Source organism: Tamandua tetradactyla, chromosome 2 (genome assembly GCF_023851605.1).
Source record: "Tamandua tetradactyla isolate mTamTet1 chromosome 2, mTamTet1.pri, whole genome shotgun sequence".
NCBI classification, from domain to species: Eukaryota; Metazoa; Chordata; class Mammalia; order Pilosa; family Myrmecophagidae; genus Tamandua; species Tamandua tetradactyla.
This window is the reverse complement of record NC_135328.1, coordinates 165,168,780-165,181,003: the sequence shown is the minus strand read 5'-3', so window position 1 is coordinate 165,181,003 and position 12,224 is coordinate 165,168,780.

Here is a 12,224-nt window from a genome sequence, read left to right as displayed (position 1 = left end):
GTGTTCACCATGTGCTTTTCCAGGTTAGAGAGAAACTCTGACCGTGTTCACCATGTGCTTTTCCAGGTTAGAGAGAAACTCTGACCGTGTTCACCATGTGCTTTTCCAGATGAGAGAGAAACTCTGACTGTTTGCCATGTGCCCTTCCACTTGAGAGAGAAACCCTGAATTTCATCAGCCTTCTTGAACCAAGGTATCTTTCCCCTGATGCCTTTGATTGGATATTTCTATAGACTTGCTTTAATTGGGACATTTTCTCTGCCTTAGAACTATAAGCTAGTAACTTATATTCCTGTTTTTAAAAGCTTTTCCATTTCTGGTATATTGCATGCCGGCAGCTTGCAAACTAGAACAGGAACACTGTAGGTAAATTGGAAAAGACAGGAGAGAGAGGTTTTTAGAAGAGTGTAGAAATGAAGACTATTGGTAAGGGTACTGTATTAGTTAGGGTTCTCTAGAGAAACAGAATCAACAGGGAACACTTGCAAATATAAAATTTATGAAAGTGTCTCACGTGACCATAGGAACGCAGAGTCCAAAATCCACAGGGCAGGCTGCGAAGCCGATGACTCCAATGGATGGCCTGGATGAACTCCACAGGAGAGGCTCACCAGCCAAAGCAGGAATGCAACCTGTCTCCTCTGAGTCCTCCTTAAAAGGCTTCCCATGATTGCATTTAGCATCACTAATTGCAGAAGACACTCCCCTTTGGCTGATTACAAATGGAATCAGCTGTGGATGTAGCTAACATGATCATGACTTAATCCTATGAAATGTCCTCATTGCAACAGACAGGCCAGTGCTTGCCCAATCAGATGAACAGGTACCACAACTTGGCCAAATTGACACCTGTCCCTAACCATGACAGTCCACCCCTTGTCAACTTGGCACCTATATATATATATATGTATATCACCTTAGACCATACTTAATTTCCAAATGAAAACAAATAAGCACACATTTTTTCTTTTACCTGACAATACTCAACTGTCCTGCATATAACTGGAAACACATTAAATCTCTCCAGAATAGGGTGCAAATCCTTGGGCAACATTCATGCTTAAACTTAATATCTTACAACTTAAATAGTATAACACAAACAAAACAGCATTACAGTCCTCGTTTCTGTAACTGATCACGTGGTCGAAGTTCATATTTATCACTACCTTCTTCCACTACCCATTCCATGTTCCCTTTCCCCTCAGCAAGCACTTCAGCTGGCCGTGGTTCTTTGCCTGGTGGGGTGACCCAAACCTTCATTCCTGAAGTCTCAGAGCCATTAGTGGTCCTGCCTGGATTGTGTTGTTGCAGTTTTCCATTGATTTTAATCACAGGGCATGGTAGTACTAATAGACGCCCCAGGGGATCTCCTATATTCCAAGAAAACTCTCCTTTACCTCCATTATGTAGTTGCAGTCCTACTTCCTTCTGATAGTCAGGGTCAATTACCCCAGACAATAATGTAATCCCCTTCTTAGTGTGTTGATCCAGAGGCATAAGTAGCCCAAAGTGGCCAGGTGGCAATCTTAACTTCCAGTTCAGTGGTATCACTGTTGTTTCTCCTGGAGAAAGCACACCCCGTTTTGGAACTAAAACCTGTAGACCAGCAGAACTCAGGGTAGTAGGGACAGGAAGCAAAAATTTTCCTAGTGGATCACTAGGAATAATAGTGAGTGGCACCACACCCATTTCCACCCCTTGGTTCCTGGACCCATGGATCCTGGCTATGGGAGAAACAGCACCATACAGCGGACACTGATTCAGAGCATACACAGCTTCCTGGAGAACATTACCCCAGCCTTTCAAGTTTTTGCCACCTAGTTGGCACCGTAATTGAGTTTTCAAAAGGCCATTCCACCGTTCTATCAATCCAGCAGCTTCTGGATAATGGGGAACGTGGTAAGACCAGAGAATTCCATAAGCATGTGCCCATTCCCGCACTTCATTTGCTGTGAAGTGTGTTCCTTGATCCGAAGCAATGCTATGTGGAATAACATGATGATGAATAAGGCATTCTGTAAGCCCACGGATAGTAGTTTTGGCAGAAGCATTGCGTGCAGGGAAAGCAAACCCATATCCAGAGTATGTGTCTATTCCAGTTAGAACAAATCGCTGCCCCTTCCATGAAGGGAGTGGTCCAATGTAATCAACCTGCCACCATGTAGCTGGCTGGTCACCTCGGGGAATGGTGCCATATCAGGGGCTGAGTGTGGGTCTCTGCTGCTGGCAGATTGGGCACTCAGCAGTGGCTGTAGCCAGGTCAGCCTTGGTGAGTGGAAGTCCATGTTGCTGAGCCCATGCATAACCTCCATCCCTACCACCATGACCACTTTGTTCATGAGCCCATTGGGCAATAACAGGAGTTGCTGGGGAAAGAGGCTGACTGGTATCCATAGAACGGGTCATCTTATCCACTTGATTATTAAAATCTTCCTCTGCTGAAGTCACCCTCTGGTGTGCATTCACATGGGACACAAATATCTTCATGTTTTTACCCCACTCAGAAAGGTCTATCCACATACTTCTTCCCCAGACCTCTTTGTCACCAATTTTCCAATTATGGTCTTTCCAAGTCCCTGACCATCCAGCCAAACCATTAGCAACAGCCCATGAGTCAGTATACAAACACACCTCTGGCCAGTTTTCCTTCCAAGCAAAATGAACAACCAGGTGCACTGCTCGAAGTTCTGCCCACTGGGAGGATTTCCCCTCACCACTGTCCTTCAAGGACACCCCAGAAAGGGGTTGTAATGCTGCAGCTGTCCACTTTCGGGTGGTACCTGCATATCGTGCTGAACCATCTGTAAACCAGGCCCGAGTTTTCTCTTCCTCAGTCAATTCACTGTAAGGAACTCCCCAAGAGGCCATAGCTCTGGTCTGGGAAAGAGAAGGTAATGTGGCAGCAGGAGTGGAAACCATGGGCATCTGTGCCACTTCTTCATGTAACTTACTTGTGCCTTCAGGACCTGCTCTGGCTCTATCTCGTATATACCATTTCCACTTTACAATAGAGTGCTGCTGTGCACGCCCAACTTTATGGCTTGGTGGGTCAGACAACACCCAACTCATGATAGGCAACTCAGGTCTCATGGTAACTTGGTGGCCCATGGTTAAGCGTTCAGTCTCTACTAAGGCCCAGTAGCAGGCCAAAAGTTGTTTCTCAAAAGGAGAGTAGTTATCTGCAGCAGATGGTAAGGCTTTGCTCCAAAATCCTAAGGGTCTGTGTTGTGATTCTCCTATAGGGGCCTGCCAAAGGCTCCAGACAGCATCTCTATTTGCCACTGACACTTCCAGCACCATTGGATCTGCTGGATCATATGGCCCAAGTGGCAGAGCAGCTTGCACAGCAGCCTGGACCTGTCGCAGAGCCTCCTCTTGTTCAGGTCCCCACTCAAAATTAGCAGCTTTTCTGGTCACTCGATAAATGGGCTGGAGTAGCACACCCAAATGAGGAATATGTTGTCGCCAAAATCCAAAAAGACCCACTAGGCGTTGTGCCTCTTTTTTGGTTGTGGGAGGGGCCAGATGCAGCAATTTATCCTTCACCTTAGAAGGGATATCTCGACATGCCCCACACCACTGGACACCTAGAAATTTTACTGAGGTGGAAGGCCCCTGTATTTTTGTTGGATTTATCTCCCATCCTCTGACACGCAAATGCCTTACCAGTAAATCTAGAGTAGTTGCTACTTCTTGCTCACTAGGTCCAATCAACATGATATCATCAATATAATGGACCAGTGTGATGTCTTGTGGGAGGGAGAAACGATCAAGGTCTCTGCGAACAAGATTATGACATAGGGCTGGAGAGTTGATATACCCCTGAGGTAGGACAGTGAAAGTATATTGCTGACCTTGCCAGCTGAAAGCAAACTGTTTCTGGTGGTCCTTACTAATAGCTATTGAGAAAAAAGCATTTGCCAGATCAATAGCTGCATACCAGGTACCAGGGGATGTATTGATTTGCTCAAGCAATGATACTACATCTGGAACAGCAGCTGCAATTGGAGTTACCACCTGATTGAGTTTACGATAATCCACTGTCATTCTCCAAGACCCATCTGTTTTCTACACAGGCCAAATAGGAGAGTTGAAAGGGGATGTGGTGGGAATCACCACCCCTGCATCTTTCAAGTCCTTAAGAGTGGCAGTAATCTCTGCAATCCCTCCAGGAATATGGTATTGCTTTTGATTTACTATTTTGCTTGGTAGGGGCAGTTCTAGTGGCTTCCACTTGGCCTTTCCCACCATAATAGCCCTCACTGCACGAGTTAGAGAACCAACGTGGGGATTCTGCCAGTTGCTCAGTATGTCTATGCCAATTATACATTCCGGAACTGGGGAAATAACTACAGGATGGGTCCGGGGGCCCACTGGACCCACTGTGAGATGGACCTGAGCTAAAACTCCATTGATCACCTGGCCTCCATAAGCCCCCACTCTGACTGGTGGTCCAGAGTGATGTTTTGGGTCCCCTGGAATTAATGTCACTTCTGAACCAGTGTCTAATAATCCCCGAAATATCTGATCATTTCCTTTTCCCCAATGCACAGTTACCCTGGTAAAAGGCCGTCGGTCTCCTTGGGGAAGACTTAGAGGAAGGTCAACAGTATAAATTTGTGGCAGTGTAACAGGTTTCTTCCCCATAGGGACCTGGCCTCCCCTTCATTCAAGGGGCTCAGGGTCTGTAAACTGTTTCAAGTCTGGAAATTGATTAAGGGGCCGTGGCTCTGTGTTTTTGTAATTCAGGTTAGACTTCTGTTCCCTTGACCTAGAACTCTTTTGTTTATACAGCTCCAACAAGAATTTAGTAGACTGCCCTTCTATTGTATTTCTAGGCACCCCATGATTTACTAGCCAATGCCACAAATCTCTGCGTGTCATATAATTTTGATGCCTCCTTTGAGTTTGTTGTCTATTATAATACCCGCGTCTACCCTGTCTTTGGTGATTAAGTGCTGCAACCTGGCTTCTGCCAACTCGGGATCCTGTCATCCCCATTGTGTTTAAGGATTCCAGCTCAGTGACAGCAGTTCCTACAGTAATATCTGACCTACAGAGAAGTGCAACCACAGAGCTCTTGAGGGATGATGGTGCTAGTCTCACAAACTTATTTCTCACTGTTCTGGTAAAAGGTGCATCCTCTGGACATTCCTGGGGTGTAAGAGCAGACTTTGCATGATAAATCCACTCTAACATCCCAATCTCTCTAATCCTCTGGATCCCCTCATCTACATTATACCAGGGCAGTTGTGGCATTTCAACCTCAGGTAATGTTGGCCACCTTTTGATCCATGTTTCAACCAACCACCCAAACAAGCTGTTAACACCTTTTCCAACCGCTCTAGCTATAACATTGAATGCAGAATCTCTGCTTAGTGGGCCCATATCAATAAATTCAGCCTGATCCAGCCTTATATTCCTCCCACCATTATCCCACACTCTTAAAATCCATTGCCACACATATTCCCCTGATTTCTGTCTATATAAATTGGAAAACTCACACAGTTCTTTTGGAGTATAACGTACCTCCTCATGTGTGATACTTTGTACCTCACCTTTAGGGGCCTGTTGGGACTTTAGTCTAGTTATAGGTCTAGAAGAAATGAGGGGTGGTGGGGGTGGGTCATGAAAAGAATTAGAAATATCTTCCAAGCCATTTGCTTCAGGGCTTTCATTTGCAGTTTCATCTGGTGAAACAGGATTAATAACTCTAGGGCTAATCCCTTCAGGAGGAGGTTGGGTGGCCAATTCCTCAAGGCAGGCTGGAGGTGGGGCGGCTATGTCCTCAGGGCAGACTATTACAGGGTTATCTAAAGAAGGCTCAGCATGGTCTAGGGTTTCAACCTCACCCCCAACATCATTATCAATCCATATGTCACCATCCCATTTTTCAGGGTCCCACTCCTTTCCAATCAATGCCCTCACTTTAACGGCAGACACCATGCAAGACTGAGATTTCAGTTTACGTTGTAAAGTTGCTACTCTAACAATAAGGTTCTGAGTCTGATTTTCAGAGATCTCAAGTCTACGGCTACAGGAAATAAAATTTTCCTTCAGGATACTCATAGAAACCTCTACATCTTTCAGACAGCACTTAAGCTTCTTGTTTGAAGCCTTAAGCCCATCCCTTTCACCCTTTAATGTAGACAGTGTATCTAACAACAACCAACCAACATCTCTATAACTCTTATTTCTACAAAACTCTGTAAAGGTGTCAAAAACATTATCCCCCAGAGTCTGGCTTCGTACAAGCAAAGCATTAGGAGAATCGAATGATGATATTTTGACTATCTCCTTTGCCAACTCAGTCCATGGATTGGGAGTGTCATTCTGATTACAGGAATCAGAGTCCTTAGTGTCTCTGAGCCCAGTCAGAGTAGAAAACCATTCATAAAAACCCATTTTTAAGATTCTGTTCCTTAAGAACCACTCCTGGTACCAAGATGTATTAGTTAGGGTTCTCTAGAGAAACAGAATCAACAGGGAACACTTGCAAATATAAAATTTATGAAAGTGTCTCACGTGACCGTAGGAACGCAGAGTCCAAAATCCACAGGGCAGGCTGCGAAGCCGATGACTCCAATGGATGGCCTGGATGAACTCCACAGGAGAGGTTCACCAGCCAAAGCAGGAATGGAACCTGTCTCCTCTGAGTCCTCCTTAAAAGGCTTCCCATGATTGCATTTAGCATCACTAATTGCAGAAGACACTCTCCTTTGGCTGATTACAAATGGAATCAGCTGTGGATGTAGCTGACGTGATCATGACCTAATCCTATGAAATGTTCTCATTGCAACAGACAGGCCAGCGCTTGCCCAATCAGATGAACAGGTACCACAACTTGGCCAAGTTGACACCTGTCCCTAACCATGACAGGTACAGAATAAAGTCTGACACATGCAACAATGTGGATGAACCTAAAGGAAATTATGTTGAGTGAAATTAGCTGGAAACAAAAGGACAAATACTATGATCTCATTAATGTAAACTAACATTAATGAGTAATGTGAACTAACATTAATGAGTGAACTTTGAGAGTAAGGTTGAGAGCATAGAATACCAGGAGATAGAAAGTGGGTAGAGATTGGGCATTTGATGTTTAAGGAGTACAGAATGTTCAACAGGATTTATTGTAAAGATCTAGAAATAGATAGCACAGTACTATCTGATGTGGCACAGTACTGTAACTACACTGAACAAGCTTGAAAAGGAAGGCTAGGTGTATGTATAACATCAGAAGGAAAGATAGAAGATAAAGACTGGGACTGTATAACTTAGTGAAAACTAGAGTGATGATAATTAAATGTACAAATGTAAGAATATTTTTACATGAGGGAGAACAAATTAATGTCAAGATTGCAAGGTGTTGAAAATGGGATGGTACACAGAAAAATGCAATCAATGAAAACTAGGGTCTATAGTTAACAGTAACAGAGTAATATGCTTTCATTAAATGTAATAGAGGCAATATACCAAAGCTAAATGTCAATAAGAGGGAGATATTAGAGAGGAGTATGGGATATGGTGGTGGAATTTCTTCTATTTAGCTTTTATTCTTTTTTCCCTCTTGTTTTTCTTTGCAGAAGAAATGGAAATGTCCTCATAAAGATTTTGATGGTGAATCAATAACTACGTGATTATACCAGGAACTGTTTTTTGTTTACTTAGGATGGATTGTGTGCTGTGACTAAAACCGTTTAAAAAATAAACAGAAAAATATGTTTCAGAGAAAATGTGGAGAGAGAGAAAGATACTCCTATTCACTGTTGGTAGGGAAGTACAAGGGTGCAGCCCATCCGGAGGGCAGTATGGTGGGTCCATAAGAGGCTAAATATAGGGTTTCCATTTGATCCTGCAACCCTAATAAGGTAGATACCTAGAAGAACTGAAAGCAGAGACATGAATGGACATTTTCACACTGGTGATTATAGCAGCAGTATCCATGATTTGCAAGGTAGCCCAAGCATCGTTTGACTGATGAACTGTGAACTGGGTGAACTGTGGTGTGCTGGTTTGAAAGGAAGTATGCCCCCTAGAAGAGCCATGTTTTAATCAAAATGTCATTTCATAAAGGTAGAATAATCTTTATTCAATACTGTATGTTTGAAACTGTAATTAGATCATCTCCCTGGATGATGTGATTTAGTCAAGAATGGTTGTTAAACTGGATTAGGGGACGACATGTCTCTACCCATTTAGGTGGATCTTGATTGGGTTATTGGAGTCCTATAAAAGAGGAAATATTTTGGAGAATGAGAGATTCAGAGAGATTCAGAGAATGCTGCAGCACCACGAAGCAGAGGGTCCACGAGCCAGCGACCCTTGGAGATGAAGAAGGAAAACACCTGCCAGGGAGCTTCATGAAACAGGAAACCAGGAGACAAATCTAGCAGATGATGCTGTGTTTGCCACGTGCCCTTCCAGCCAAGAGAGAAGCCCTGACTGTGTCCACCATGTGCCTTCTCACTTGAGAGAGAAGTGCTGAACATCATCAGCCTTCTTGAACCAAGGTATCTTTCCCTGGATGCCTTTAATTTGGACATTTCTACAGCCTTACTTTAATTTGGACATTTTCATGGCTTTAGAACTCTAAACTAGCAATGCATTAAATTTCTCCTTTTAAAAGCCATTCTGTTTCTGGTATATTGCACTCCAGCAGCTAGCAAACTAGAACATGTGGTATATAAATACATGGAAATAATGAGTGGCTGCTAAAACAAATTAAGTTATAGTCATGCAACTAGGTGAATGAGGACAGTATGTTGGGTGAAATATACCAGAAACAAGAAAACATATATTATAATGCCCACTAATATGGACTAACTATAATGTGCACATTGTGAGAATTGAATTCAAGAACATAGATTATCAGGGGAAGTCTTATTTTAAAGGTTCCTAGATTGTAAGCTCTCACAGCATCACATCTATTCCTGAGGTGTAATGGTTAGTTTTGAATTCTTAGATACTGAGCTTTTTGTGTATAACCTGGTCATCCTTGGGAACTTTGGGTATCTTTGTAATACCTGAGACTCAGAACTAGAGTTCTGCAGTTACAAAAGTCAGCATTAAGGGCAGTGCCATGGTGGCTCAGAAGGGAGAATTCTCAACTGCTATGCCAGAGACCTGGATTCGATTCCCAAAGCCTGCCCATGCAAAAAAAAAAAAAAAAAGTCAGCATTACTCTATACAGCAACCTTTAAAAAGCTGAAAAAGAGACCAGATTTCAATTAACAATATGAATGAAGCTAATCTAGTTAGGACTAAGGAAAATCAGACAGACCAAAGGATAAAGGATGATACCGACTGTGTTTTAAAGCTTCAGCTTCTGTATGAGACCAAAGGAAGAGATGTTTATTTTCTGTAGCATACTAAATAATTTTACTTATATGGTCAGTTTATTTGAACACCATAATTAGATGGAATCTTGAATAGAGAGTGAGATCTAGGTTTATACAGGTTGTTCTAATGCTCTGATATATCCCTAATAAACTGGGCCAAAAATAAAAAAAGTATTTGTAAAGTCTCCCTGAAGGACTTGGAAAAAAAATGGAAATATTAAACTTCCGTACATGGGGAATTCCTGATACTCTCACAAGCATTGAGGACAATTTAATAGGCCAAGCCCTCAATCTTGGACTTGTCCTTATGAAACTCATTTCTTCAAAGAAAAAGCTAAGCCTAGTTATAATTAGGCCTAAGAGTCACCCTCAGAGACCATCTTCTATTGCTCAAATGTTCCTTTTCTCTCTAAGATAACTCTGCAGGTAAACTCACTGCCCTTCCCCCGATGTTACTCGTGACTCCCAGAGGTATAAATCTTCATGGCCACACAGGACATGAATCCTGGGGATGAGCCTGGTCATGGCATCATGGGGTTAAAGAAGCCTTCTTGACCAAAAAGGGGAAGAGAAATGAAACAAGATAAAGTTTCAGTGGCTGAGAGATTTCAAATAGAGTTGAGAGGTCGTTCTGGAGATTATTCTTATGCATTATATAGATACCCCTTTTTAGTCTTTAGTGTATTAGAATAGCTAGAAGGAAATATTTGAAGCTATTAAATGGCTTCTCCAGTAACCTTAAAGATTGCATAACTATATAGCTTTCATGGTGTGACCATATGATTTGGAAAACATTATGTCTGACACTCCTTTTATCCAGTGTATGACAGAAGAGTAAGAAAATAAAGACAAGAAAAAATAAGTAATGGGGAGGGTGCTGGTTTGAAACTGTTTTGTACCCCAGAAAAGCCATGTTCTTTAATCTTGATTTAATATCGTAGGGTAGACTCTTTTTTATTAAGTTGTTTCCATGGAGATGTAACATGCCCACTTGTGGGTGTAACCTTTTCTTTAGGTGACTTCAATGGAGATGTATCTCTGCCCATTCAAGGTAGGTCACTTATTGGAGTCCTTTAAGAAGGAACCATTTTTGGAAAAGCTTCAGAGCCAACACAGACACATTTGAGATGCAGAAAGAAAATTTCCTGGGGGAAGCTGTTTGAAACCAAAAGCCAAAGGATAAGCAGAAGCCAGCCACATGCCTTCCCAGTTGAAAGAGGTGTTTTGGGCCCATCAACTTTCCTTGAGTCAAGTTATCTTTCCCTGGATGCATTATATTGAGCATCTTTATGGCCTTAGGACTGTAAACATGTAACTTAATAAATTCCCTTTATAAAAGCTAACCCATTTCTAGTGTATTGCATTTCTGGCAGCATTAACAAACAAAAACAGAGGGGATAAGGGGTACGGGATGTTTGGGGTGTTCTTTTTCATGTTTATGTTTATTCCTATTTTTATTTTTTGAGTAATGAAAATGTTTAAAAATGTATTGTGGTGATGAATGCACAACTATATGATGACATTGTGAACCATTGATTGTACACTTTGGATGACTGTATGTATGTGAATATATCTCAATAAAATTGCATTATAAAAACAAAGGGCAAAAAATAATTCGGTTTAGCAGGGGACAGCATAAGTGGTAGCTTTTATTCAGAAAATTTAGACCCCAGGGCCTGGAATATCAGCAACAGTCTTAACCTAAGCAGAGGCCAGCCTGTCTCAAAACACTCCAGCAGGGGCAGAAGTTGAGTTGTTTAAAAGTTCTGTAACTTTTCCAGCCTGCAGGAAACAGGGAACTGAAAAGCAGCTCCTCCACAAGAGAAGAGGAGGGAAAGTAGGCCCAATGCAGGTGGAAGCTGTTGGGGGATTCTGACCCCAGGAGCTGGAAAATAGAAACAGTTTAAGCCCAGTTTCCCTTCAGCTTCTGTCTCAACCATGCCCAGGGGCAGTGTCTGCTGATAATGAAAGACACAGTAAAACTTTAGGCCTATGGGGAGCAGTGGGCTGACAAGTGCTGGGCACAGCAGGGAAAGCACAGAATCAGGAGGTTTCACGGGAAAGAGTGGCACCCCAGTGGGTCTCATCCCCAGGGAACCTTGATACTAATCTATACCCCTCTTATGAGTCCTGGACCTTTCTTGTCTGGGGAAACTGAGAGGGGTAAATCCTCTTTGAGAAGACCTCCTCCCAGTACCAGCCCTCCATGGCAAGAATCTGAAAATATAAGAGCTGAAAAATTTCTGATCAATTGAACAGAAGCTATGCTAGAAGTTTAAAATACATTGAAACAAATGTCAAAGAATAGTTAGAGCACAACAGCAATTAACAAGAAAACAATCTTCAGAATAAACTACTCAAGAAAATCAGATTTTAGATGCCTGAAAAAAATCACTGATTATACTAGGAAGCATGAAGATATGGCCCAAAGGAAAAAAAAAAAGCCACTAAAACTTCAGATGAGATACAGGAGTTGCAACAGCTAATTAAAGATGTTCAAACAAATCCGAATCAATTTAACGAGTTGAAAAGAAATGTGGCAAAGGAGATGAAGGATATAAAGAAGACCCTGGATGACCAATCAGAGGAACTCAGAGGCTTGCAAAAAAAAAAAAAGATGGAACTTATGGGAATGAATGGCACAATAAAAGAGACAAAAAACACAATATAGACACTACAGCATACTTGTAGAGGCAGAAGAATGGATTAGTGAACTAGAGAACAGGACTTCTGAAATCTTACATACAAAAGAACAGATAGAGAAAAGAATGGAAAAATTTGATCATGGTCTTATGGAATTGAATGACAAAAGGAAGAACATAAATAAATGTGTTGTGGGTCTTCCCAAAGAATAAGATAAGAGAAAGGGGACAGAAAGAATAA